We start from the raw sequence: 27,568 nt of genomic DNA on the forward strand, positions 1-27,568 counted from the left end.
TGACTCTGGCAACGGAAATTTTTCGGCTGTATTATCTGTGGTTTATACATCTTAGAGGAGGAGACTCTCTAGCTTTTCTGCCTCTTCAGTACAATGCTGTCTACGTAGACTTCCAGTGAAAGGTGTTGATCCAGTGATTGTTTATTGGAGAGTTGGCCGCTGTGAAAGCAAGACACAGAGAGCAGAGGACTTGTAGCCCTGGGAGTGGGGAGGAGATGGGGGAGAGGGTGTGCTTGTGCAAAGTGGTAATATGAGGCCCCGAGGGGAGAGCCGGTAGAGGCTGTGAAATGAGTTGGGGAAATAGTACATCGGGTGGAATAATAAGGAGATGGAGAAGTAATTAAATTGAGGCTTTCCAGTCTCCTTCTGATGGAAGCTTCTCCTTATCAAAATCTACTTTTGCTCCTGAGAACTGTTCCTATGTAGTTAAGGATGGATTCTTTACCCGTGTCTTCAATTACTTGAATTCACTATGGAGCTTTCATGACTCAGGGCTTTCTGTGAAGGCTCCCTTACCTCCCAGATAACTCCCTTATTTTAGTTCAGGTTGTTGCCAGAATGTTATGATGTGGTGTGTCCACATTTTATATTGAATAGAGGGAAGTAGGCAGACTCTGGGCTTGTAGGAAATATTGCCTATCTTTGAGGATTTGGAGGTGTTGGCAAAGGGTAAAAACCAGTGCAAGAGAAAATATTTTTAGGTAAAATATCCAGTAACAGAATGTTGAGTCTTTGTTAAGCCACAAGGGAAATATTACAGGGAAAGTGGATGCAGAAAAGAATTTAAAGTGATAAGCATACACTGATATATCTGTAAATAGCTATGCTGAAATACTAGGTCTAGGGAATTTAAAAAATTATTTATTCTGGTAGTAGGAGAACCTGGGTTTGGATTGCCTTGAGACCCCCAAAACATGTTTTACTTACCACTTAGGAAAGACAGTTTTAATGAATGGCTGGATTTATGTGGATTATAGTCTCTAAAAAAACCAACAACTTACTGCTTACATGTGTATGTTTCTAATGAAAACACAATTCAGATTGAGGGTAATCTGAATTAGGGACAAGATAGTGTGTGTGTGTGTATATATATATATATATATATATATATATATATATATAACCTTCAAATACTTTTTTTTTTTTAAAGATTTTATTTATTTATTTGAGAGAGAGAGAATGAGAGAGAGCGCACATGAGAGAGGGGAGGGTCAGAGGGAGAAGCAGACTCCCTGCCGAGCAGGAAGCCCGATGCGGGACTCGATCCAGGGACTCCAGGATCATGACCTGAGCCGAAGGCAGTTGCTTAACCAACTGAGCCACCCAGGCGCCCAACCTTCAAATACTTTTAATAACTAGATCTAATGTAACAAACTCTTGTATGTTACTAAGGATTCTGCTTTAATAAATAAATAGTATATCTTAGTCACATGCCATTGTAGGTAGATGTGTTTATAAAACGCTTTGGGGCTTTTAAGAAAGTCTCTTAAATATTTGGAAAATCATTTTTATTTGCATTATTGGTTTCCCTATTGTATCCTTTCTTTAGAGAATATGTTAAAATTTTGGATAATGTTAAACTTAGCTAAATTATCACAAAGCCTTAACCATAAATCAATAACAAAAATCAGGTGGGATGAAGGAATACGTAAGCCTGTTGAGAACATTGTTTTGTCAAATATTCTTTCTGTATCAAAGTTTTTGTCACACGGACAATAAAACAACTTAGGAGGTGCTGTAATTCCTCCCTTTTATTTGGCACTCCCGAAGTCAGGGTGACCAAGAAGCAGGGGTGATCAGGTTTTACCAGTTTATTAAGGAAAGCCCGGGCTAACCCTTTATAGGATGAGCTCTCGGGACCTCTGTAGCCTTGAGCTGGAGATTTTGATACTCCTTCCCATGCTAGCCTTAAAAAAAAGCCTTATTTCATAAAGTCTGGCAAAGCATTTAAAGTCCAGCCACTTCCCAAAGCTGAATCCATGTATAAAGTCACCTTGGGTTTCTGCTACCAAGACTGGTCTATGTTATAGGTATTTGATAAGCTCTGCCCCATTGTGATTTTGTATGTTGGATCTTTGGGTTTGCTCTGTGGGCTTCTGGCTGTGGGAGGCACATTTTATCCTATTAGAATGTTATAACTTCTAGTCTATTTCTCTCATTTTCTATATTGGAAATAAACATTTGTGCACATTCTAACAAAGTATGCAGTTTAAGAGAAGTTAGATGACATGGAATAATTATCATAAATTAATTTTTACATATTTGATCTCGTAGCCTCCCTGCACCATTTTTATTTTTTTTCTTCCAGTTAACAAGTTCTGTGACTTGTTTAAGTTGTGATCTGGACTTCTGATTTTAGAGGAGAAGTCAGATAAGTATAAGCATTTCCATGCAAATCATGTTTCTAAAATCATCCCTAGAGTGTATGTATGCCTAGTGGAATGCAAAGCTTACTAGAGAAAGGATGGAATTAGGTGAGCCTGAAGGAAGTATAAAAATCCTGTTTAATGACCCTCTTATGTTTTTATATAGATGAATTTTATTAAATGAGGAATGGTAAGCCCGTCTGGAATATCTCATGCCCTGAATAGTCAGTTTTGGCACTATAAACTGGGAAGACTTCTATTGTGTCTCCGCATAGATAGCATTGTGTTATTGCAAGCCCCAAGGCCCTTTTCCTGAACAACATATGCTTGTGTGTGGCTCTGTTTTACGTGAGCCAAACCAATCTTAGGTCTCGTATGGGAGTTTATTAGTGCATGTGTGTGTGTGTGTGTGTGTGTGTGTATGTTGTTTAAGAGAGATTTTAGGGCCTGGAGTAATGAGACATGGCCAGTTAAAGCCATGTGTTGCTTAAGGATGTGGTTCAGTGATCACAGCCTAACTCCAAATACTTATGTTTATCAAATGCCCTCATTACAGACCTTGACTAGGCCAATGTCTTCGATGCACCCTTGCCGTGCCTTTCTGCAGGGCTTTACCGCTGCGTGTTCCCTCCTCTCTCTGGTGCTGCTACCTTTATCACTTCCCATGGTGCGCAGTCCCGACCCTGGTACCTTCTGCTTCCCTCCTTTTCTCCATGTAAATCTTGTTCCATCATATAGGGAGCTGCCCTTACAGAGGCTCAAGAGAAGTTCTGAGTTTATAGCTTATAAAGCGTACCACTTTAAAAAGTTTTAACAAGCAAGAGGTGTTTCATAACCCAGTAGGAAAAAGATCTCTAACGATGAAATCCAGGCCTATGGAAAAGGAGGTCATTTTGGGATGGGAACCTTATTGTCACACCTTTGTGCTCTCCCTGTCCTGCTAGGTTCCTTCATGTTTTCAGGCATCCCAAGGAGAGCGAGCCTATTGCAACATGCTTCAGAGGTATGGCGTGTTGGTGTAGGATGTGACTATGGGATACCTCTGATAGAAGGTAAACAAAACCACCAGTGTATTTTCTCAGCCGTGCCAGAAATCTGCATAAAATGAGCATTAGATGATTAGTTTTGGTGACGGGATGCTGCCCTGGCTACTTGCTGACCTGGCATCCTGGAGAGACCCTGGTCCTCCTAGACCTGACTCAGGCTGCAGCTTTGAGCTGGGGGCCTGGTGCCATCCTCATGGGCAAATGTAGGAAATGCCAAATGGCCTGGCAAGTTCTACTGTGGCCTTTCGATCCTCGCTGAGCCATATGGTGCTAAAATGTCAAACTGTTCCTGAGTGGGCCATGATTGAAGAGCTAGATAGAGAAAGCACACTTTAGATAATGGATCCACTGAGGCTTTTAGTCCCCAGCTACTGGCTTTTTCTTACTTTAACCAACATTTATTAGGTAGTGTTTGGTTGATAGTGGGCTACTTACGTTGTGGGAGATACCAAAATATGCAATAAAATAATCAGATGTTTCTTACTGGCAAAGGTTGTATCTCCCATGGTTCATGTAAATTGCACTTAATAAACTGTCAGTAGAGGGAGGTGAAATGTATGAGTGATTTACACATAGAATTTAATGGGAGGAAACTATCTTAGAAACTGAGGAAAGATGAAGAAACTAAGTCCCCCCAAAGATTGTAACATCCTTAGGTTGTGTTTGCAGAGATCTTACTAGAAACTATGCCTTATCCCCTTTTCCACTGCAGCTTCTTGGTGCTATATTTTGGCAATTGCCCTTGTTGATGGATTGACATAATGCCTTGAGATGTCTACAATCGGTGTAGGAAGAGAAAACACAATAGGGACTTACAGATGATCCCAATCAAAACATGTACAAGTGCTAAGTGATTGAGGCCAAAGGGAATGTGGAAGTCCAGAGGGAGAGAGGAGGAGATGAATGATGTGGTTCAGATGAGGTTAGTCCTGGCAGGCTTCCGAGAGATGGCTGGGCTTGGGTTTGGCCCGTGTAGCTCTCCTCAGTCCCAGTCGCTGGGCCTTTACGGAAACACGATTTTCTCATAGCACAGGATATCTGACTGGTTGGAAAGAAGAGATGTTTGTACGCAGAGAGTTTTTGCCCCTGATAGTTTACGGGGTCTCAATCTTTTAGATGTGTCGCCAGATGCACAGAATGGAACAATATATCACATTCAATTTAGACCTAATGAAAAAGACAAGTCATTTCATGTACTGGATAGAGGTGCTATAGACTTTTTGACTCTAATGAATCTTTGCTGTCTCTTCAATTTGAGTAACTCCTTCCTGGGATGCCTGGGTGGCTTAGTCTGTTAAGCATCTGCCTTCAACTCGGATCATGATCCCAGGGTCCTATGAGTGAGTCCTCAGTCTGGCTCCTAGCTCAGCGGGTAGCCTGCTTCACCCACTGCCTGCCACTCCCCCTGTTTGTGTGCGCACTTTCTCTCTGACAAATAAATAACTAAATAAATATAATCTTAAAAAAAAAAACCAAAAAACTCCTTTGTGTCTTGATTTATAAATTTTCAAAAAAATTGCTTTGATTTTACTTATCCATACTTGACCATATGTAAGCTCCGCTATTTGAATTGCTCTAAACAGCCATGTTCTCCTGGCAGTGTTGTGACATTTCTGGGATTGGGTGCTCAGGAGTAAGCCTCTTTCTGTTGCCACTGGCTGTGGAGGCTTCTTCTGTGCCTGGTATTTAGCCCAAAGCTTTGCAGTCCCAGGGGGAAGTACTTTTTTTTTTTTTTTTTTTAAAGCAAGGGAGGGAGGGAGGAGGGGCAGAGGGAGAGAGAGAATCCCAAGCAGGCTCCATGCCTAGCATGAAGCCTGATGCTGGGTTCGATCTCACAACCTATGAGATCATGACCTGAGCCGAAATCAAGAGTCAGATGCTTAACCAACTGAGCCACCTGGGCGCCCTGGGAATTGCTTTGAGTGGCCCCAAGGAGGTGTCCTTTTTCTTTCTTTAAAACTTTATTTTGAACTAATTTTAGAATTACAGAAAGTTTTCAAAAATTGTACAGAATCTCCCCCCATCTCTCATTCATTCCACTTTCCCAAATGTTAACATCTTATAGAACCCCTGCTTATCTGCCCTCAGAGAAAGCCTTACCTTTGTCCACAGGAAGAGCTGTGTAAGAATTTGCTTGGTTGTGTGGTGCATAATGCAAAGTAAATAATAACAAGCAAATAGATAAATACCCTGTGTAATTTTTATGTGAGGGAATGTCATGTAATAGTAGAAATAAACGTCAAATGCACCATGTTGAGGAAGTAAAACGAAGTTGAGGAAGGGTGTATACACTCGGGGTGAGAGCATTCAGCGCAGTACTAGATGCTGTATGTGCATGTGCAATAACAGTGTAAACACTGGCACGTACGTGCGAACGATCACTCAGAAAATTCAGGCTCCTGGCTGCTTCTCTGAGTGGTCAGAACTGTGTGTGAGCTGTCTGTTGTACTTGGGACATTTAATTTTTTAAACTGAATGGTAGGCACTCAGTGGCTCACTGTATCATTTTCTAAACTTCTTCAATGACTAAAGTGTTGAACTTAACACTTAGAAAATAAGGATCATGCCAAAGCCCTGCCAGGCCCTTCACTGGAGATGCACTAGTGATTCGTTTTCCTGGCCAGGTAGTGCACCTTCAGAGTTGAAAGGTAAAGGAGGGAGGCAGCAGTTGACTAGTTGGCTCTTCTCCGTGGGTGAGACCTTCCCCATGCCTCGTTTTCTGTGTCACATTTTCTCTACTTAGTTTCCATGATTGCCTTTACAAGCTTCATACAACGTACAGAAAGGAAAAGGAAGAGCCTCAAGCTTTTCAGTATGAGGACACTAGACACAGGTAAGCAGGGTTGGCTGCAGTTCTGTCCTCTGCCAGGGCCGGGGTCCTGGCAGCCCATTTACTAGCCATGTGGCCTTGTGGGACTTATTTAATCTCCTGTGCTGCAGTTCGGTCATCTGCACGAGGGGCATAAGAATAGTACCTGCCTGTGGGGTTGTTTGCAGGACTAAGTGAGTTATGCATGCAGAGCCTGTTCTCTTCTCTACATTCTGGCTCACAGACTCCTTTTATTTGATTTCCATAGGCTCAGCTGACTGGAAGTCTTAAATTTGAATTAGTTACCTGTACTTAAGAATTGGGTGAGGGTTACATTTAAAAGCATGTATTACTGGCTTCTCTTGAAGAAGCAGAAAATACAGTGACCCTGGTCCTCCATTGGCAACACTGCTGTCCCCTCTCGGTAGAAATGCACCCACTGGAATGTAGTTCCTAGCACCCCCTTATGTCTCCTGGACACTGAGGCAGCCCGGTCAGGGCCCTCTGTTGTCTCACAGCCACTCTGCCCAGTGATGTCACCTGCCCAGCCCCCATTGGCATTTGCATTTGCCACCTTCATTTTAAAAGGTCTGTAGTGATGCACATAGGGAACTGGATTATGTATCAGTAATTGGGGCTCTCCAGAGAAACAGAACTGGTAGGAGATTTTATATATATTCTATTCATATTATATCCCATATATATATATAAAGGAAACCTTTGGGCAGCAGTTGATGGCACAATCTGGAGGCAGAATTTCTTCTTCAGGGAAACCTCTGTGTTTGCTTTGAAGGCCTTTCAACTGATTGGATGAGGCCCTCCCCACATTAGCAAGAATGATTTGTCTTAACCTAAAGTCACCCGCTTGTTAGATGCTAACCACACCTACAAGACTCCTTCATAGCAGTATCTAGGGTAGTGTTTGGTGGAATAACTGGGTACTAGATCCTAGCCATGCTGACAGAGGAAACTGACCATCACAGATTGTATCTTGTAGAGTCTATAGACTTTTTTCTGTCCTTAATAGTAGAGGATTGTGGTGGCATTTAGGATTTTTGAAGGAGGTGAATATAGAAAACTCGGAGAACCTCTGAGCTTTGCAAATAAAGCTGCTGTATCTGAGCTGGGATCTGTGATGCCGTACCTTGGTGATTGATGATGCAGGTGCTTCCACGCGGGGTGGGGGGTGCCAGGGAAGCTGGTTTGTTCGTTCTGGCGAGGCCATTCAGGGTTGGGAGTAGTCATGAGGAGACTCTTAGGGGAGTTTGGAGGAAGACAGGGCATTTAGGAAGGACTAGATTTCTTCACCAGCTGTAGAACCTCCTGCAAACCAGGCATATAAGCATGTGCTCTTCCTGCTCAAGGTCAGGTATTAATACAGGTTCTGAATACATATCCCTACCATTTGCCTCACGTGGCTTTGTGCCTTGGGAGGATGCCAACAGGACTTAAAAGGAATTCTCCCAAAGCCTTCTTTGTTTCTCCGAGATTTGTGCAGAGCTGCTGTAGAGAGACTGAAAGGCAAGACAAAAACAATCCTTCCATGTGTGTTTGTCTCTGCCTTGTTTTGTTTTGTTTTATAATGCATCAGGTAAGATGATTTTGAGCTTAGTTTTTTATTTTTGTTGGTGGGGGAGTAGGGACATTGAATAAAACCTCAATATTCCATTTCTACATGTTTTTTCAGAACTCACAACAACTTAAAATACTTAATATTTGTGTTTTATTTCTATGAAAAAATAAACTGACTAGAAAATCCGAAATTAATCTTTATTTATTTATTTGAGAAAGTGCACCAGCAGTGGGGAGGGGCAGAGGCAGAGGCAGGAGAGGGAGAAGCAGGCTCCCCGCTGAGCAGGGAGCCCAACCCCAGGCTCCATCCCAGGACCCTGGGATCATGACCTGAGCTAAAGCCAGACACTTAACTGACTGAGCCACCCAGGTGCCCCAATCTGAAATTAATCTTAAGGAAGGACACAAAACCCCAGAAATGCACCCTCAGAATTTCATCTCAAAAGGTATGTTCTCTATGGAACATACTGCAACACTGTAGAGCAAACACGTAGGAGCCGGGTCCATGGGCTCTGGCGTGGTCTGCACATTGCTGCATCAGAGTGGGCGACAGTGTCCAGTGAGGGAGGTGGGGGGTGGTGGCACCAACGTGTCTACATTACAGAGTTTCTTGTACTAGGGGAGAGTACAGAGCCTTGTATTGGTTGGTTATTCTAACTGACCTTCTCCTTTTATCCTTCATTGGAACCATGCGTGTTAGCCCTTGATTTTTCTTTAGAGAATTCCAGCTGTGTTAGTGTTTATTCTTGGATTCCATCACAGCTTTTGAGAGGGAAGAGCAGTGAATTTGGACTTGGGGGCTGTGGTGTCCAATCTTGGCTTAGTTGGTGCTTTAGCTTCAGAGCCTGAAGGCAAGTCACTTGGGCCTGTTTTCCCCCATCTTAACCACAAGGTGCTTGAGTAGGATGGTAACTAAAATTGTAGGGATACAATATTTTACTTTGTCTCTAAACTGTGTCTTAGCAAAACTTGTAGCTTGGTTGGGGCCTCTCATGGTCCCTTTATGCCTCTGCTCTTTCCCCAGCTAACATCCTCTCTCAATTCAGTGCTGCCCATCGCCTATCACATCAGTCACTCTTGTCAGTATCTCGGCTGTCTTGCTCTCTTCGCTCCCCAGGCTCCGCCATCTCTTTGTTCCTCCTCAGTCAGGGACCTCACTGTCCTTTCACTACATCTTTATTGGTCCTCTTAGTTGTGTGGCCTTGATTTTATTAATATATTTTTCAGGGAAACTTTGAATTATCACTGTTAGTACATAAAACACTATTTTGTCACACCTGGCTACCAAAAGTACCGGCCTACTGCTGAATTCCTTAATGTGATACTTTTCCCAGCTCCCTCTCAGTTTTGGTTAAATAAGAGAAATTCCATTCTCAAACATTCTAAGGGTAGACTTAGATATTGCCCTTTTCCTATGCTCTTTCTTTTCCACAGATTGTTCTTTATATTTCAAAAATGGTAGTCTTGATGAAACCTCTCTGCAAAGAACCAGTGGGAGTGCCTGCCATTGGGATTACTGGTTCTTGGAACCAGAAACCTTTTTTTTTTTTTTGTGGCAGCCTGCCTTGCTTTGGGGATTAATAATGTTTTTGTTCAAAGGGATCACTCCTTTTGGGGTGTAATTTTGTGCTTCCTACTTAACAGGTAGGAGGTAGCTTCTTTTGCCGTTTGAGAGGTCACCAGAGTCTGTGCCATGACTGATTGTTTCCCAAATCCCAGAGGCCCTGGTTTGGGATGTGCAGAGTGGCCCTTGCAGGAGCTGCTGCTGGCACCACCAGCTTTCTGCAGAGCAGGCAGCTGTGGTGGAGTTGGGTAGGGACACGGGTGCTGTGGTGTCTCCTCTCAGAATCCGGGCATGTGATGAGCTTTTCTAATCTGTTTGAAGTCAGGAACCAGTCAGGTCCTTTTCTGGTACAGTATTCTGCCATTTGCTCTCTCTCTTTAAAGATTTTATTTATTGATTTATTTGAGAGCGAGTGAGTGAAAGAGTGCGAGCAGGGGGAGAGAGAGAGAGGGAGAGAATCTCAAGCAGACTTCGTGCTGAGCACGGAGCCCGACGCAGGGTTCAGTCCCAGGACCCTGAGATCATGACCTGAGCCGAAACCAGGAGTCACTTGCTCAACGGCTGAGCCACCCCAGGTGTTCCCATATTCTGCCATTCTGGTGTTCTGACTCGGTTTCCACATGTGTTCCCCGAATATGTAAATTGTAAAATTCGACAAATGCTTTCTTGGTCATTCTACTTCAGCTCTACTAAACAGGCAGTAGCCCTTGCTCTATATTCAATGTCAAGAGTAAGGGCAATAATTGTCCTTCTGTATTTCTGAACCACTGAGAACATAACATGTTCCTTTCTGGACCAAAGATTTTTTAGGAGGATGTTGACAAACTGGAGCGGATCCAGAAGTGGGCAAGTTTTAGAAACCATGTCTTATGGAGGGTGATTGTAGGGAGGGAATGATTTAGTCTAGAGGTAGTTGATGATAATGGCTAACAATTTACTGAATGTTGATTGTGTGCCAGACCCCATGCAGAGGATTTTTACATGTGTGATTCCATGTAATGCACACCTAAAAAGTCTGGGAGGCAGGTCTTTTTCTTAGTCCCATTTTGCAAATGAAACAACTGAAGTACAAAGGAGGGTCACTTGGGTCAAGGTCAACCACCTAGTACATGGGGGACTGCTGTGGGACCCCCAGTGTCCAGGGCCTATACTTGTCACCTCTGCTTTTGAGGACATTAGTCACAGAAGAGATTAGCCCATGAAGAGGGGTTAGGCCAAACCTGTATAAGACATTATTATCTGATTTGTTTTATTGCATTGCAGAGACCAGTGATTATAAGATACATCATTATTTTGTTCACCAGTAAGAAAAATTGCTGCCAATTAATATGATGACACAATTAATGGCAAGGCTCCTTCTGATTTTATAGTTGTTACAATGTGAAGAAAGCGTGTCTTAGATGGAAAAATGTCCTGTGTTCTTCTAGATTGGGGATGGAAGGACCAAGCTGTAGGAAGACTTTAGTTTAAGGAAATGGTTCCTACCCTCTCAAAGCCGCTGAGAAATGTAACCTCCTATGTCAGAGGGCTTGACACATAGCAGCAGCTCAGTGTAAAGTTGCCCATCATGTAAGCACTGAGACTGGCCAGAGGATTTTCCCTGGATGATGTGAAGGGATTTATGCAGTTGGGTAGAAGGTGAAATAAATGATCTTGTAGGACCCTTTCAAATCCTGACTTTTTTTTTTTTTGACAGAGAGCACAAGCAGAGGGAGAGAGAGGGAGAAGCAGGCTCCCTGCTGAGCAAGGAGCCCGATGTGGGACTTGATCCCAGGACCCTGGGATCATGTTCCGGGCCGAAGGCAGCCACCTAACCGACTGAGCCACCCAGGCATCCCCAAATCCTGACATTTTTTATGTAATATAAATATAAGGGGTACCACATAACAGTCACAAAAAATAGAAAATGTGCTTAGCAATTCTCTGTGCCAGTCATCCATAGCAGTATGTGACCCACCCTTCTTTCCTCCTTTTCTTTCTTTCTTTCTTTTTTTTGGTCCTTCAGAAGCATAGCTGGTAATATTCTATTTTACTTTTTCTCTCTGGTAGAGTCCAGATTTTCTGGCTCAGAATTGGAGGCATGCTACATTTGCTCCCACCCCATCTTCCCTACTGTTTTGTTTCCCCTCCAGATCTTACAGCTGAATCCCATTGTGTTTCCCCTTTGAAAAGGAATTACAAGCTATTATAAATGAAAACTCAGCACAGTGTCCACATACACACTAGCCTTCTGGGAAATGTCGGTGCTCTCTGTCTTCTCATTTCTCAAATTACCCATTCATCTCTGATTTTCAAAATGCTATTCTTCCTTCAAGACCCCATTTAAATTGGATCTCCAAAAAGCCTTGCATGACCACATAAACTAGTGATAATTTGCCTCTTCTTGAATCTCAGAGTATTTTGTTTATGTCATTCTGATGGTATCGACAACATTTGACCTTGAACTCTAATTATTTCTGTCTGCTCTTTTGTCCTCCACCCGATTACAAGCTCTGAGGGCAGAGACAAATCTTTGCCACATGATCCTCCCACAGAGGGTTTGACATATAGCAGGTGCTGCATACATATATGCGAGTAAGTGACTGAATTGCTGAATTTTGTAGCAGACTTATCTTTTCATATATGTCTGGATTAAGCTAATAAAAATTATCCTCTGTTCCCTGAGTGCATTGTACTCGTATGTGGGTGTGGGAATTTTGGCATGATTTTAGACCGAGTGATTTACAAGCCATCCCTAGGACTGCAGATGAGAAATGAACCACAGAAAGAAAAATCTACAAGCAGATAATGGCTTTTTGTGTGTAGCTAGTTCTTCAGTAGTCTCTATACTTTAAGAAATTTTTAAACACTCTGAGTGGGGGCGCCTGGGTGGCTCAGTCGTTAAGCGCCTGCCTTCGGCTCGGGTCATGGTCCCAGGGTCCTGGGATCGAGCCCCGCATCAGGCTCCCTGCTCGGCGGGAAGCCAGCTTCTCCCTCTCCCACTCCCCCTGCTTGTGTTCCCTCTCTCACTGTGTCTCTCTCTGTCAAATAAATAAATAAAATCTTAAAAAAAAAAAAAAAACCAACACTTAGAGTGGACCTAAAATGAAACAAGCTTTTTTTTTTTTTTTCCCTCTCAGTGTCTTCGAAATTTTGCGAGCTATTGATTTGGGTTCTAAACCACAGTGAGGTAAAAAGTTATGAGAGTATGTTTAATTTATAGTGACATCTTTGTAAATTGGCCCAGAGAATTCTCCTTTCAACCTGTGGCAGTGGTCTATTACAGGAGAGAGAAATCTGATTAATTCTTGTTTGTTGCTTAATACTTGGTCTTCTCCTTTTGGCTGAAGATTTAGATAATTATTTGGGAGCAAGTGGCCTGGGATTAGGATGAATGTGGAGGGGAATTGATGAGGATGGTGGGATGGTGGGTGTTTCTTATTATTTTCTATACCCGTTAGCCTTGTCAGATATTCCTGGGAAAGCAACAAAATTAAATTTTTCATCATTATATTTTGGGGGTAATTGGGAGTGGTTTAATTTTTTGGTGGGAGGAATGTTTAGAATCATATGTAACCCTTGAAAAAGAGTTAGAAAAAGCTGTTGGGTCTATTTTATTTATTTATTTTTAAGATTTTAATGGTTGAATTTCTAGTTTTAAATGTTCTGTTATTCCTTGTGTAATAGTCCACATGCAGCTTAACCAAGACAGCAAGCTGCCAGTTGAGTGGATGTAGTACTGAAGGTTTGGATTGATGGCTTTCTGTTGATTGAAGGAGATAAATTATATAGCTAATAAGAGCTTGCACTAGGGAATAAAATTTAATAAATAAGTTTGGCTGTAATTGGCTATTAGAATAAGTTTAATGTGTCCTGTGTAATTTTTCCATTCAGAAAATAATTTTTTTCTCAGGTACGTATTATATATATGGTACTGTTCAGGGAAGGAGAGGGAGAGAGAGATATTAAGATTTTAATGCCGTAGTTTTGACAAAAGCATAAAGAAGGAGAGAAAGGTAAAGCTTAAATAGATACTAAAAAGCCATTTACTTTCATGGTTTTAGCTATTTTTAAACGATTAAAGTTTACTCCATCTTTATCAATAAGCTTGGATCATATTTACTTGAAAAATATACTGACTTTTAATTTAGCAGTGTAACAGAATCAATTTAAAGGGCCCCCTCAGAATAGTTATGTCTTAGTCAAAGCAAATTATGTCTTAAAGCAAAATTGATTGACCAAGGATTTAGAAAGAGTAAATTATACAGAAAGGACTTTATTAAGTAAAGATTGGATTTGTATTTAAAATTTATTTGCATGATATTTTTTAAGGGTGAAATAAATTTTACAGCAATCGAGGATGAATACTGATTAAGAAAATTACTGAAGTAAAGGGTTTTTTTGTTTTGTTTTGTTTTTTTATCATGACATATTATTGCCACTCTGAGAAATGGAGTTTGCCTCATTGAATCAAAGGCCAGGCATTTTCTTATTAAATATGATAGCACACGTGAAGGTTTTTTGAAACCTACCTTGATATACTTATTATTTTAAAATCTGGGTTTTTTGGTCATAGATATATTTTCTACTGTAACTTTTAAAAGTTATTTTGAAATATTAGTACAAACACTCGTACAGTTCATCGGGTCAGTTTCTGCTATTTATTGGTTCAGTCTGCCTTGTCTTCAGAAGAGATTTCTTTAGGCATTTAGGAATTCGGTGGTTTTCCATGGTGGATTTACCCCTCTCTCAAGCTGTTGGTGTCACTGCAAGCTTTCTGTGCCTGAGGGAGGAGGAATGTTGTTATTGTAGTAAAGGCTCAACCCATTCTATTAATATCCTTTTTCTTGAGACTAAATTGTAAAGGGTATGGGATTTTGTCTAATTAAAATTAAAATGGTTCTGAATCATTGTAATGGAGTGAAGAATTCCAAGTAATATGAGTTGTATGAATAATGCATTCATATTTTTCTAAATGTCAAGTTGACATTACTCAGAATAGGGTGTTTTTGTTTGTTTGTTTTTTGTTTTTTACCTTTGAAAGCCAAATCCTAGCCTCCCCTATGGTACAAGTTTCAACAGATAAAAACCTGACAACATGTGATATATTCTGATATTTTCTTTTCCATTCTATTCCATTCCATTGCACTCCACTCCATTCCATTAAAAAAATTGATTTCTTAAGCCATTTTAGGAACCATTAATGAGACATAACTCACAGTTTGAGAAACTCCAATCCAAAGTGATAAACACCTGACTGTATATGATGATTCACCAAAGAAAGCAGTCTTTGTCCTTTATAAGCACACATCCATTTATTTTTTTTAAAGATTTACTTTTTTTTGAGAGAGAGAGAGCATGCACAAGCATGGGGCCTAGGGGGGAGGTGAGAGAGAGAGAATCTCAAGCAGACTCCACACTGAGCATGGAGCCTGACTCAGGGCTTGATCTCACGACCCTGAGATCACGACCAGACCCGAATCCAAGAGTTGGCCGCCTAACTGACTGTGCCGCCCAGGTGCCCCCAAGCAGCCTTTTAAACCATATTCTTTTTCATTGAGGCAAGGAGGTGCAGAATTGAAAGATCTAATTATAAAATTAAATAAGAAAGCATGGTTTATGTACTTGAGGAAGTTTAAGAAGGCTCATGCCAAGAACATTTATGGAATGGCAAGATAAATTCTGCCTCCGCCAGCCCTGGATTCCCTTTTTGTTTTGGTCTAGCTAAAAAGAACTCTACCTGGACATGCCTCTGCCTTTCAGAGACTCAGTGACCCCGGCAGGTACACACATGACCACCTCACCCTCGCCTAGCACCTCCCCTCCCTCCAGCTCCTGAAAGGGGAGTTAGGACCTGTAGCCCCATTCTGGGAATTAGGTTGGATGAAGAGCTGGAAGTCTCAGAAAGTAGATAATTCTGGAGTTTAGGGGTGTGTGGTGATTTTGGAATTTGGGATTCTAAATTCTAAGGTACCTGAATCCTAAATGGATTCATCCATTTCACTTAACGTTGTCAGTGGGAGTGAAACCTGGGACCTCTGACCGTCAGGACTGGTTAATGTGGGTCTCCTGCTTAGTGAATTCTGCAAGGACAGTGGGTCTGTAAAGCCAGGGGCCAAGTGCTTCAGGGGAAGCCTAAACCAGGAGTCAGTTTCCCTAAGGCCAGAGAATATTCTGCTCATCTTTCACTAACCATTCTCTGTTCTTTGTGTATTCCATGCTACCTCCTACTTGTTAACCAAGGACATTGAATGTAGGTGAAATAGCAAGACTGAAGTCCTTTAAAAAATTTTTTTTTCCTTTAAAGCATTAATCCGCATGCCTTGCTGTGTGTATGCATGCCTGTGGTCTGTAGCTTCCTCCTTTAAGGTCCTTTTAGGGGAGGGATGCCATCAATCTTTGTGCTGTTTCTAGATACCATCTCCGTGTGAATGTTTGTTGATTCTATTTTTAACATTGCATCCTTTGTAGGAGCTGCCACCAGGCTGGGATGACCACATGTCCTGTTTTCCCCCCAGTTTTTTCCTGGTTAAGTTCCATTCTTTTGTTCGTGATAGCTAGAAATCCTTTTGGGATGGCAATCTGTTCTTTAACTGTGTTGAACCAAATTTCAAGTAACACTGTGCCTTTGAAACTGTGTGGCTTAAACCTCCTCAGGAATCCCTGTAGTTAAGACAAAACAACCACAGAGAAAATGACCTTGGGTTCTGAAGTAGGGGGCCAATTTACATGGGGTTAAGGGATCCTATCAAAGTGAAACTCCTAAACTAAACACCATGACAGTCCACTGTTTTCCTAATAGTCTGAGGACTTGCCAACCTGTGGTCCCACAACGCCTTCATCTTTGCCTTCAATCCAGATATTAATAAGTGCTTCTGAAATGAGAGTTTTACAGCTTTCAGACCCACAGATGATAAGCATATGAAGGCCCCTTGTGTCTGAGTTAGTCTTCTGCCTCACAGCAGGACACTGGCTTTCTTTCCAGGGATGGAATTTAAAAGCATCTCCTCCATCCCCCATACCAGGGTATCAGTTCGAAACCATGCAGTTTGTTATGACCGTACTTAGGTTTTTTTCCCTTTCTCTTCTCTTGGGTCACTTGGGTCATGTCTTTCTCTCCTATCACATCTCTGGTTGCGTCCCCTGTGACATACGATTTTTTTGTCTTCCTCATTAGCTAGCATGGTACTTGGTTCATTATGAGCACCTGATAAATGTTCATAACAAAAAATAAGTGAATGAATAAATAATGCATATATCATATTTTAACTGTTTCTTGAATTGCACCAGGCATGCATTCATTCTGTCATTTATTCATTCAGTCTAAAACATTTATTGAGAGGCACTGTATCAGGGACTGGGGCTATAGAGAGGTAAAGACAGTTATTACCGTCAAAAAGCCCGAGGTTTATCAGATGTAAAGGTTCTTGGATTCTTCTTTGTCTTGTGAAAACTGTGGACAATTAAGTACCTCATGAGGTGAATGACTCACCCTGATGTTTGTCCATTAAATTGGCATCCCTGTATCCTACAAGAGTTGTTTGCTTCCCCAGGTAGACAGGAGATCACATTACTGCATATACTTGATGCTCTGGTCATTGTAGACTCATCGATCAATCATGGGTCCAGCACATTTGAAAACAATCTCAGGAGCTGTAGGGAGAGCTGATCCCATCCAGTACACGGCATATAATTCATACTCAGAGTTTTAGATTAATTCAGAGAACAGAAGACAGCTCAAAACTACAAGAAGCAGAATCACATTTGTTAGTTTTGTTTTTTTTTTTAAGATTTTATTTATTTATTTGACAGAGAGAGAGCACAGGTAGGCAGAGCGGCAGGTAGAGGGAGAGGAAGAAGCAGACTCCCCACTGAGCAAGGAGCCTGATGTGGGGCTCGATCCCAGGACCCTGGGATCATGACCTGAGCCGAAGGCAGACGCTTAACGACTGAGCCACCCAGGCGCCCCTCACATTTGTTAGTTTTAAGACATATTTATGGGTTATGGCATGCCATTTCTTTGATAACATGGGGGTTTTCACCATTATAAGCCTGTGTATTTCAAAGCTAACTTGACATTGGGAGAAATGGCTCTATTTATTGTCTAAAATACTGGAAGTCAAATGGATTTATTTTTGGTAACTTTTACTGAGGTAATGACTTGACATAAAATAAAGACTTTGTTCCAGAGATTGTGAATTACTGCCCATGTGAATTCAACTTTGCAGGGCCATTAATATTTTACTGCCACAGTGAAAAAAACTGTTAAATTTAAATCAAGAATTACTGGCTCCTTTTGGTAGGACACCTCTGTATTTTTACTTACCTCCTGTCCATTTTACTTTTCCCCACAATTACTAACGTAAAACATGGCTTAAGTTTATTTTGAGAGTATAGACCAGCTTTGAGAAAGGGCAAGATTGAATAAGAACAGACTCGGAGTATGTTACATGAGATTCCTTTAGCTTTTGTGTATAATTTGGGCTAGTGATTTTGATACCATTCCTCACTGGCTTAATTTTACTGCCCCAGAGAAATCCACTTGCCTTGCTTAGAAAACCAACAAAGCATTGTATTATCATAATTATTGGGGAAATTGTTAGAACCGTGATACCTTATTTATATTAACTAGAAAAAGGTGTGCATGTGAGGAGGCAAAATCTAATGTAGGTCTCTTAAACAAAATGTAAAGAGAGGTGTTGAGACTGCCTGTCTGTGGTGGAGTGTGGCAGGTGTGTGTCCCTGAGCTTTAGGATGTGGCACTGTGGACCTTTAAGACCGCTTCTTTCCCACGGGTTGTTGTATTGTCATCACAGCCCCTTCCCCCTTCCTGGCAGCTCTCTAAACCTGGGGTGCTGTCCCAGGCCTGCAGCTTCCTGGAATGCTCTTTCCTTCTAGTTCTGCCAGGTGACGTCCTCCTCAACCTTCAGACTCTGCTCAGATTTCACTTCTTGGAGGAAGCCTCCCATGACCTTTCCAGGCAGAGTAAGGTGCTTCCAAGTCTAGATGTAATCAAGGCCCTATGCATTGGATCAGGATCCCCAAGGACTCAAAACACTGAGGGAATGGCTTCACTGAAAGCCAAAACTGTGGATATATTCATACATTTGCATTTGCATTTTCTTCCATTAGAAAAGGTGTGATAGAGAACTGTTCTATGAGTTAAGTGATAGGAGTCTCCAGTCTGCTGCTAGTTTGAGGAGCTTTGGGGAAATCACAACCTCAGAAAAGAGGAATGTTGCCCAGGCTGTTTACAGGTATCTACATACAGATGGGCTAAAAAGCTGCTAGGGACTTTTTTTTTTTTTTTAAGATTTTATTTATTTATTTGACAGAGAGAGAGAGACAGTGAGAGAGGGAACACAAGCAGGGAGAGCGGGAGAGGGAGAAGCAGGCTTCCCGCAGAACAGGGAGCCCGATGCGGGGCTCGATCCCAGGACCCCGGGACCAGGACCCGAGCCGAAGGCAGACGCTTAACCGACTGAGCCACCCAGGCGCCTTTTGTTTTTTAAACTTTTATTTTAATCTTGAAATAATTAAAATTATAGACTCACAGAAGGTTACTTACACATGAAGAGTTCCATGTACCCTTCACCTAGCTCCCCCAAAGACAATACCTTATTTAGCAGTGATACAGCATCAAACCACAACACTGATATTGCTACATTACTGTTACCTTGACTACATGCTCTGCTCAGTTTACAGGTGTCCTAGTGTGTGTGTGTATAGTTTGATGCAGTTTAATCCCATGTATGGGTTTGTGTAACCACCACCGTAATCAGAATACAGACAGTTGAGTCACCACGAAGGACCCCCCTTAACTACTCCTTTGTAAGTGCACCCATCTCTGCACTCTCTCTGGCTCCTGCTAACTACTTGTCTGTTCTCCATGTCTATAATCCTGTCATTTTGAGAATATCATATAAGTGGAATCATATTGTATATAATCATTTGAGATGAGCTTTTTTTTCCTAAGCATAATGCCTTGAGATGTGTTCAAGTTGTTGCTTATATCAGTAGTTGATTGCTTTTATTGCCGAGTCCTGTTCCATAGTATATAAACCAGTTTGTTTAACCATTCATTCCATTGAAGAACATTTGGGTTATTTCCAGTTTGGGGCTATTTTCGTTTCTCTGGGATAAATGCCTAAGAATACAGTTATTCGGTCGTATGGTAAGTGCAAGTTTAGTTTTATAAGAAACTGCCAAACTGCTTTCCAGAGTGACTATACATTTTACATTTTCACCAGCAGTGTACGAGAGGGCTCAGTTTTTAAGGTGATAGTAATTTAACCCTCGCAAAATCATGTGAGGTACAAGATTCAGAATCTTCGAGCATTGGATGGCCTTTCCTTGCCAGTAGATATTAAGGGGCTGTCTAAATTATGTGTTCATGGTGCTATTTGTTTAACTGAATGTTTTTAAGTAAGTAAGCAAGTCATAACCATAGTAGATGTTCTTTGCAAAGGCACTTTCACACATGCTTTTGGTTATGTAATATTGATTTATTTTGTTGTTGCTTTTCAGTGTTTTCACTGGCAAACATTTAGTGGGACCCTGCTAGTATCAGTCACTCCAGGGGACACCCTGATCTAATGTGCAGATAGAGACTTGGGGATGATGAAGCTGGTGTTGAACATACAACTCTTCCCCATTTTAGCTGTGGGTATTTATCTGAGCTTTCGCTTCATCTTTAATTTGGAGATGATAATACCTAATTTGCTGGGCTGTCAAGGGCACTGAGTAGGATAATAGCATGACTTCTTGGATTATGGTAGATACTCAGAGATCCGGTCTTTGAGGATTTCAATATTATGCCTTTTATTTTTTTAAGATTTTTTATTTATTTGACAGAGAGAGAGACAGAGAGAGGGAACACAAGCAGGGAGAGTGGCAGAGGGAGAAGCAGGCTTCCCGCCGAGCAGGGAGCCCGATGCGGGGCTCGATCCCAGGACCCTGGGATCGTGACCGGAGCCGAAGGCAGGCGCTTAACGACTGAGCCACCCAGGCACCCCTCAATATTATGCCTTTTTGATGAATTTTTATGTTGATTAAAATTGCTAATGTTTTCATTAGCTCTAGTTTTATGAAAGAGAGAAAAATCCATTGCTGGTTCTTTAATAAGAAGAGTAGTGATGATGAACGTCCCATTTATTGATAACATAAGTGTAATGCCATACTTGATAAGCATGTCTCATTTGAACTTTGTAGCAGATCCATGACTAGGTACACTTACAATACCCATTTTTTTAGATGAGGGAAACCAAGTCTTAGGCTAATTAACTTGAAGATCAATATATCTTGGGAAGATGGAATTTTATCGGAACTGGCTTGCCTCTAGTGCTCTAGTCATTGTTCTATACCTGTTCTTTAGTATCAGTTACTTTTTTTAAGTGCAGCTCCCTGCAAGGTACAGATGGTACCTGGAGTGCTTTGGTTGTTGCCTTCATCGGGAGCCAACCTACTGAGAAGAACTTTTGAGCTTTGTCTAGAAGTCAGTGTAAGTAACCACACATACAAAATCACCTCCTGTTTCAGAAAGAAAGAATCTGACTAACCTTAGTATGTTTTAAATAGCTGGCTTGGATTTTTGAGAGGCAAGATGATTACTCTAAATGACATCAGAGAGAAGCCTTGGGGTGACCCTGTGGGGGTGGGGGGAAGCATTGTCTCTGGAACATATGATTTTCCTCACACACTGTAATTTAAATCATAAAGATATTATAGAAAGTAATAGATACTACAATTACCTGAGAGTGAACTCACCCATCTCTTTATCAGGGACATAACTTGTACAACGTAGAATTAGTATTGTTTATAATTTCAAATTTGGTGCAGCTATGGATTTTCACATTTGTTGTTTTACCAGTGGGGCCCCGGTTTAACTCCGTGCTTTAGGGCCATGCTTACACATGAAGCTTCCCTGTGAAAAGATGTTGTGATGTTTGGGAACCAACCTCATTTTTGGTATGAATATCTCATTTCAGTCTGTTTCTTTCTTATCACTTTTCAGCACAGGAATAGATTCAAATACAGCCTACGTTTTAGAAGCTTAAGCAGGTTATAGTTAGGAAAATGATGAAAAAAGGGAAACTAAATTATACATGAGACGTATCAGTAAATGTATCACTTTAATGAATGTGGGTTTGTTCCTTGAATTAAAAACAAGGTAATGGAACAAATGTTTTCTTATTGTTGTTGTTTTTAACAGTATTTAATGAGTAGCTCCTATGGGCCAGGCATTGTGCTAGGTAGTTGATAATCCATTATTTTATCCTTAAAATGGTCTTATGAAGTAGTTGATGATATTATCCCCATTTTATAAATGAGAAAATGAGATTTCCCGAGTCACATGGCCAGTGAGTGGCTAGACCTCTCTTCAGTTATTGTTCTGTTTCCAGGCCCTGATCTTCCCTCTGATACTGGGGGCAGGAAAAATAGGGCTGGGATTTGTTCCTTGGCTGGAAAAGGGATTATTGCTGGTCAAGTATCCTTTAGTGTGGCTGTGAGGTCTAGGTAGAATACTTGTCAGTTGATTTCTTATTTAAGTGTAAATGACAGAGTTTGTCCATGTTAACCATTTCCCACTCACCTGATGTGTTATGTGTAAGAATAAGCCATAGGAATTGTTGGTTTATGATGTCACTTTTAAAGTGTTTTCTCCATGATCTGGAAAACTAATACCTTATTTTTATGATAAAGTCCTGATTATAATTAGTATAAGGACAGAGTAGTGGGGGTGCTACCTCCCTGTGGATAGCCCTTCTATTATTCTAGAAAGATTCCTTCTATCTAGATACATTCCTTATTATGGTTTGGAACATATTTTTTGTTTTTAAAGCAGATTTCCTTTCTCATTACAGCTGATTTAGGAGTGAATGGAAGTTTAGTTTGCCTGTCTTGAATTCTAACAGATAGACGTAGTAAGAAGTTAGTTCAAGTTTGTACTGGATCCAGAATGTAAAATTTACCATGAGTATTCCAGGGGTAAGAGGTTACCTACCTTGATAGCAGTTAAAATTCCAGATGTGACTTGCTTGAATTAAAGAAATGATTGATGGAGACTGGGTTTAGTTAACTAGGCCTTTATTTTGACTGTAAGTCAAAGGTTTGTTCATGGTACTTTTTAAAAAGACAACCATCCCTTTGGGTCATTCTTTTGTGATGCTGAATTTTTTATTGCTGCATATGACAGAATTGCAAGTGACCTTGCTTTGGACTTTATCATTAGAGAAATATAGGGTTTACTTTGTTTTTCATAAAGACAAAGATAACTTCAAGACATATTCTATTCTTTATAATGAAATGGAAGATAAAGTACATAGCAAATAACAAAAAGGATTAAACAAAATGTAAAAAATAAATGCACACATCTCTGTCATCTCAATAAATGCATTTGGGCTAAACGCTGCAGGGTTCAAACTGAGATTGGGTTTTAAAAAATCCAACTAAAGGCTGTTTATAAGGGATGGTCTTGCAACATAATGACCCACCTCTAAAGTAGATAAATTCATAGAAACAGAAGGTAGAATGGTGGTTTCCAGGAGTTGGGGGGTAAGAGGGGAGGGAGAGCCGCTGTTTAATGGGTATTGAGTTTCAGAATTGCAAGATGTAAAAGTCCCAGAAAACTATTTCACAACAGCGTGAATATATTTCACACTACTGACTGGAAACTTAAAAATGGTTAAGATGGCACATTTTATGTTTTGGTTTTTGCCACAATTAAAAAACATAATGACCCACCAAAACTAAAAATAAAAAGACAGGCTAAGATCTGTTAACAATGGCAAGTGAGAATCAAGTATGGCATTATTAATATCAGATAAAACAATTCAATTAAGAATTTTTTTTGCACTCAGGAATAAATGCAAATCAAATACTAATAGAACTGGATGGAGAAATTGACAAAGTATTGTAGTGGTGGAAAACTTTCCTACTCTATATTCAAATGGAAGGGAACTTCATCTATATTAAATAAGAAATCAATTATCATTTGGCATCTGGAATGTCATCAGTGACTTTTGTGGGAGCAGTTTCTGTGGATGCGTATGGTCAGAACCACATTCCTCATGTAGAAGAATAATGGGGAACCAGAAGAAGGAGGCCTACAGACCCTACAATATCTATATGTTGGTCTGTGAGTCTTTCTGCCTTGAGTTATTTTCTCTGCTGAGTGTTTGCAAATGGAATCTAACTTGTGAAAGACAAAAGTCTTCAAACAATATTTTCTGTTCTCTCATGTTCAAGTGGATGAAGAGTTCCTAGACAAGGATGATGAAATTATAGAGGTGGGAAGCTTGGAAGGGAAGCTTCTGAAAATTCAAGGGATAGAAAGAACCTCATGCCAAGAGGTTAGTGACTGTGGACAAAAAGGAGACAAACTTTCTCTCTGTGGATTTGTAGGAGACTACACTCAACACTTTGTTGATGGAAAATGGGTGTGGGCCTTCTTAAGAAGCACTAGGAACCTGTGCTCTGCAGAACACACGAGAGAATTCATCGAATCTAGTCACAGCGTGAAGTCCTGCTCTCCATGAAGCAGGGAGAAGACTGCTTGGAATTCAGAGATTCTTTATTGAGAGATCCAGAAGATAGCATATTTAATGTAGAGAAATACTGTTTGAGACAGGAAGGAGGCATGAGATTGGGAGTCAGGCAGACCTCGATTCAAATCCCAGCATTTCTGCATTCTGTGATGGACAAGTTATTTAATCTTGCAGTTTGCTTATGAGGATATAACATATACGAGGTATATAGCAAGGTGTCTAGCATATAGTAGGTGCTTAATAAGTGAGAGCTGCTAGTTCATAAATGCATCCTCTCTAAGGTGATTGCCTGAAACCAAGGCCAGAGCCGAATGGTGCTGGAATCTGAAGCCACGTTATCTGACTTCAGAACCTATGCTTTGTCACTGCCCTGCACTGCGTCTTTATCAAAGGACTGTGTTTCTTGCGTAGGATGCAGTTGCTTGGATTTGGCATGCGTGTTCCCATAGATGCTGTTCCAATAAGTAGTAGATTCTGATGCCAGCCTTAACGTGTCTGAGGTGTCTCAGTGCCAACAGCACTGTAGATCATAAAGCCATTCTGAGATCTTGAGACAATGTTGGTTTTTTAACTTGGGAAGGCTGGGAATTACTCTGTCCTCAATTTTGTCCCATCCTCAGGCATTCGTCCCCTCCCCTGCACCCCTGCACCTAGTGCTTGAGCTGGTAGTAATCTCCTGCAGCATAGGGAGGGGGACAGAGGCTAAGGCTCTGGGCTTCAGTAGGGGGCAGGTAGAGGATTCTAGCAAAGCCTCTGGGATTCTGCAGTTCATTCAATTCCTATCTTCCTCTGCCATTTTTCCCCCTTTGTTTTTTTCTGCTCTGGTTTCTGTTTTTTCTTTTTCTTTTTAAAGACTTTATTTATTTATTTGTCAGGGAGAGAGAGAGAGCACAAGCAGGGGGAGTGGCAGGCAGAGAGAGAGGGAGAAGCAGGCTCCCCGTGGAGCAGGGAGCCCGATGCGGGACTCGATCCCGGGACCCTGGGATCATGACCTGAGCCGAAGGCAGTCGCTTAACCGACTAAGCCACTCAGGCTGTTTCTGTTTCTGTTTCTTGTCATGGGGTGGAATTCCCATCTCCTCTCCTGCCCGGGGTCCTTGATGGAATGACATAACTCCCTGGACTTTTTTTTTTTTTTTTTTAAGATTTTATTTATTTGACAGAGAGAGCACAAGCAGAGGGAGAGAGAGGGAGAAGCAGGATCCCTGCTGAGCAAGGAACCTGATGTGGGACTCAATCCCAGGACCCTGGCATCATGACCTGGGCCGAAGGCAGCCGCTTAACCGACTGAGCCATCCAGGCGTCCCTCCCTGGACTTTTTTACTGCCAACAGTTGTTGGAGACAGGGAGCTAGCTGGGGTGACTAACTCTGGCCCCATCGCTGTTTCTTTTTCACATTCGTACAGTCTCATTAGGAAAAGGCGGAGATGCAGAAGGGCTGTTGGTGGGCACCGAGCATTTAGACTTCCAGGGAAAGATACATCTGCATTTAGGGGAAGTGAAGGTTTGGTGCACCTTCTGGGTTAGTCGTTGAAGGAGTCGGGCTGCAAATCTGTGCGCACAGCCGAAATGTGAAGTTTGGGAAGCAGCGATAGAGATGGAGTGACCTAACAGCTACCCCAGTGGTTGTCCCTTCTTGTCACTGCCTGTTGGGCCACACAGGCCTGTTTGGTTCATGGGTTGAGGACAGACCCTGGCCGGGGATTCTAGGAATTAGAAGAGAAGATGGTCTTGTGTCTCAGTCTGCATTACAGAGGGGAGGAAGGTGGGAAAGGGGTATTATAAGCAAGCAGAGAAGTCCTACTGGCTGCCCAACTGTGAGACTTAAGAGGAAGGCTTTTTTTTGCAATTATTTCTCTATATAATGTAGAGCCATTGAATAATTGTTACTCTATTTTTACATGAAGTGCGATTTTATTTTGATGGTATATTTGGGAACACTGAGGGGCCAAAATGTTCTTCTCAAATTACTCTGAAAGCTCGCTTGTTTATTCTAACCAACATCTTGCCCCTGCCCCTCTCTCTCTGAATGATTTTCACTTGAAGCAGTCCAATTAAGTCTGGTTAAGTGTGGCAATAAATTGCTCGATAATTCCCATAAATTTAAGAAGGGGAAAATTGAGTATGGTGTAAGTAAGCCCCAGGGATTTTGAGAGAAACGATTCCTTCAATCTTGGTTCTGTGGTTCTGTTGTCATTCTTTTGTAAACAAGAGATCTGCAAGCAGATCAGAGATTTGTGTGGAAAATGGGTGATTTGATGAGGGCAACGAGAGTTTCTTTATATAATAGCTCTGTATCTCGTGCAGGAAATCTTACATGGATTTTTCTGACTGCGGAGGAGGAGGCTCTACCTACTTAATACGGTGTGAGAATAAATTCTAACAGTAGTTAGATGGAGAGAGGCTTTTCACAAGTGCAGTGATGTCTTTGTTTGGATGTCCAGGATTGAGTCAGAGCAAAAGAAGAAGCAGGTCATGAAAGCCTGGTCTTGGACCTAAGCTTCTATTTTGAAGTAAAAGCCATATATATAGTCAGTTCTGCTATCATGCAACTTCTGTGTTCCTAAAAATCACCATGCTGCCCAAAATTGCACAATGAAAACCACAGCACTGAGAGAGAAAATAGGGTTAGGGACCCAGCATTCAAAAATGTATTCAGGGACACATTAATGAAAAAGATAGGAACCACGTAAAAATGGTAGCATTGGTTCTACACATGTTAAATGGTTAAGAAATACATAAATAGTACAATAAATAGGGCACTTTTGCTTGAAAACGGTCTGAAGTTGCTTGTGAAGGTGGGTTTCAGAGGGGCTGCAACTTGTGAGTTCCTGTGAATGGTGGGTGGTGGGAAGCCATCAGAGGGAAGCCAGCAACACATGGGGCATACCTGTCTTCTTTTGATAAGCTTATATGTCCTATAATCCATAGAGACAGCAGGTTAGGAGTTGGCAGGGTCTGGGGGAAGCAGGGTATAGGGAATGACTGCTAACAGGGATGGGGGTCCCACTTGGGGTGACGAGAAAGTTCTGGAACTGGATAGTGGTGACAGTTGCAAGAACATTGTGAATCTACTTTGTGCTACCGAATTGTACACTTTAAAATAGTTAAAATGGGGGCGCCTGGGTGGCTTAGTCAGTGAAGCGTCTGCCTTCAGCTCAGGTCATGATCCCAGGGTCTTGGGATTGAGCCCCCCATCAGATTCCCTGCTCGGCATGGAGTCTACTTGTCCTTCTCCCTCTGCTCCTCCCCCTGCTTGTGCTCTTTCTTGTGCTCACTCTCTCTTTTTCTCTCATGCTCTGTCTCTCTCAAATAAATAAATAAAATCTTTAAATAAGATTGCAGCTCAGTTGGGAGATGAGGTAAATGGAACAATAGTTAGGTTATAAGGCAGAACTGAAATGTGCTGTGGAGGAGGTGAGAACAGGAGGCTTCAAGTGTCCAGAGAGGAAGTGTGCCCTTCTGGAAAAATCCAAGAGGCTTTCCTCCAGGCAGTAGCACATAAGATGGTCTCACTGGGGCAGAACAAAGTGTCACCTAGGAAGCTCTAAAAATACCTGTTCTCAGGCCTGACCCTGTTCACATTAAATCAAAATCTTTGGAAGGAGGGGCTTAAAAATAAGTATTTAAAAAAAAAAAAAGAAAAGTCCCCAGATGATTCTCACTAGCAGCCAGGGGTGAAAACCA

The 27,568-nt window shown here is 41.5% G+C and overlaps 1 protein-coding gene and 1 long non-coding RNA gene across 7 annotated transcripts in view; both read left to right on the plus strand.

Moving 5' to 3' along the window:
- The window catches only part of DOCK4 (dedicator of cytokinesis 4), a 417,063-nt gene that overhangs the window by 56,291 nt on the left and 333,204 nt on the right, over positions 1–27,568 (plus strand). The window lies entirely within an intron of this gene.
- Positions 1,353–12,014, plus strand: LOC145716510 (uncharacterized). Its single transcript, XR_014139193.1, has 2 exons — positions 1,353–6,245; positions 11,056–12,014. It is a non-coding gene; the product is annotated as an uncharacterized LOC145716510 (long non-coding RNA).

This window comes from Leptonychotes weddellii, chromosome 12 (assembly GCF_054177405.1).
Source record: "Leptonychotes weddellii isolate Sample4059 chromosome 12, ASM5417740v2, whole genome shotgun sequence".
NCBI lineage: Eukaryota > Metazoa > Chordata > Mammalia > Carnivora > Phocidae > Leptonychotes > Leptonychotes weddellii.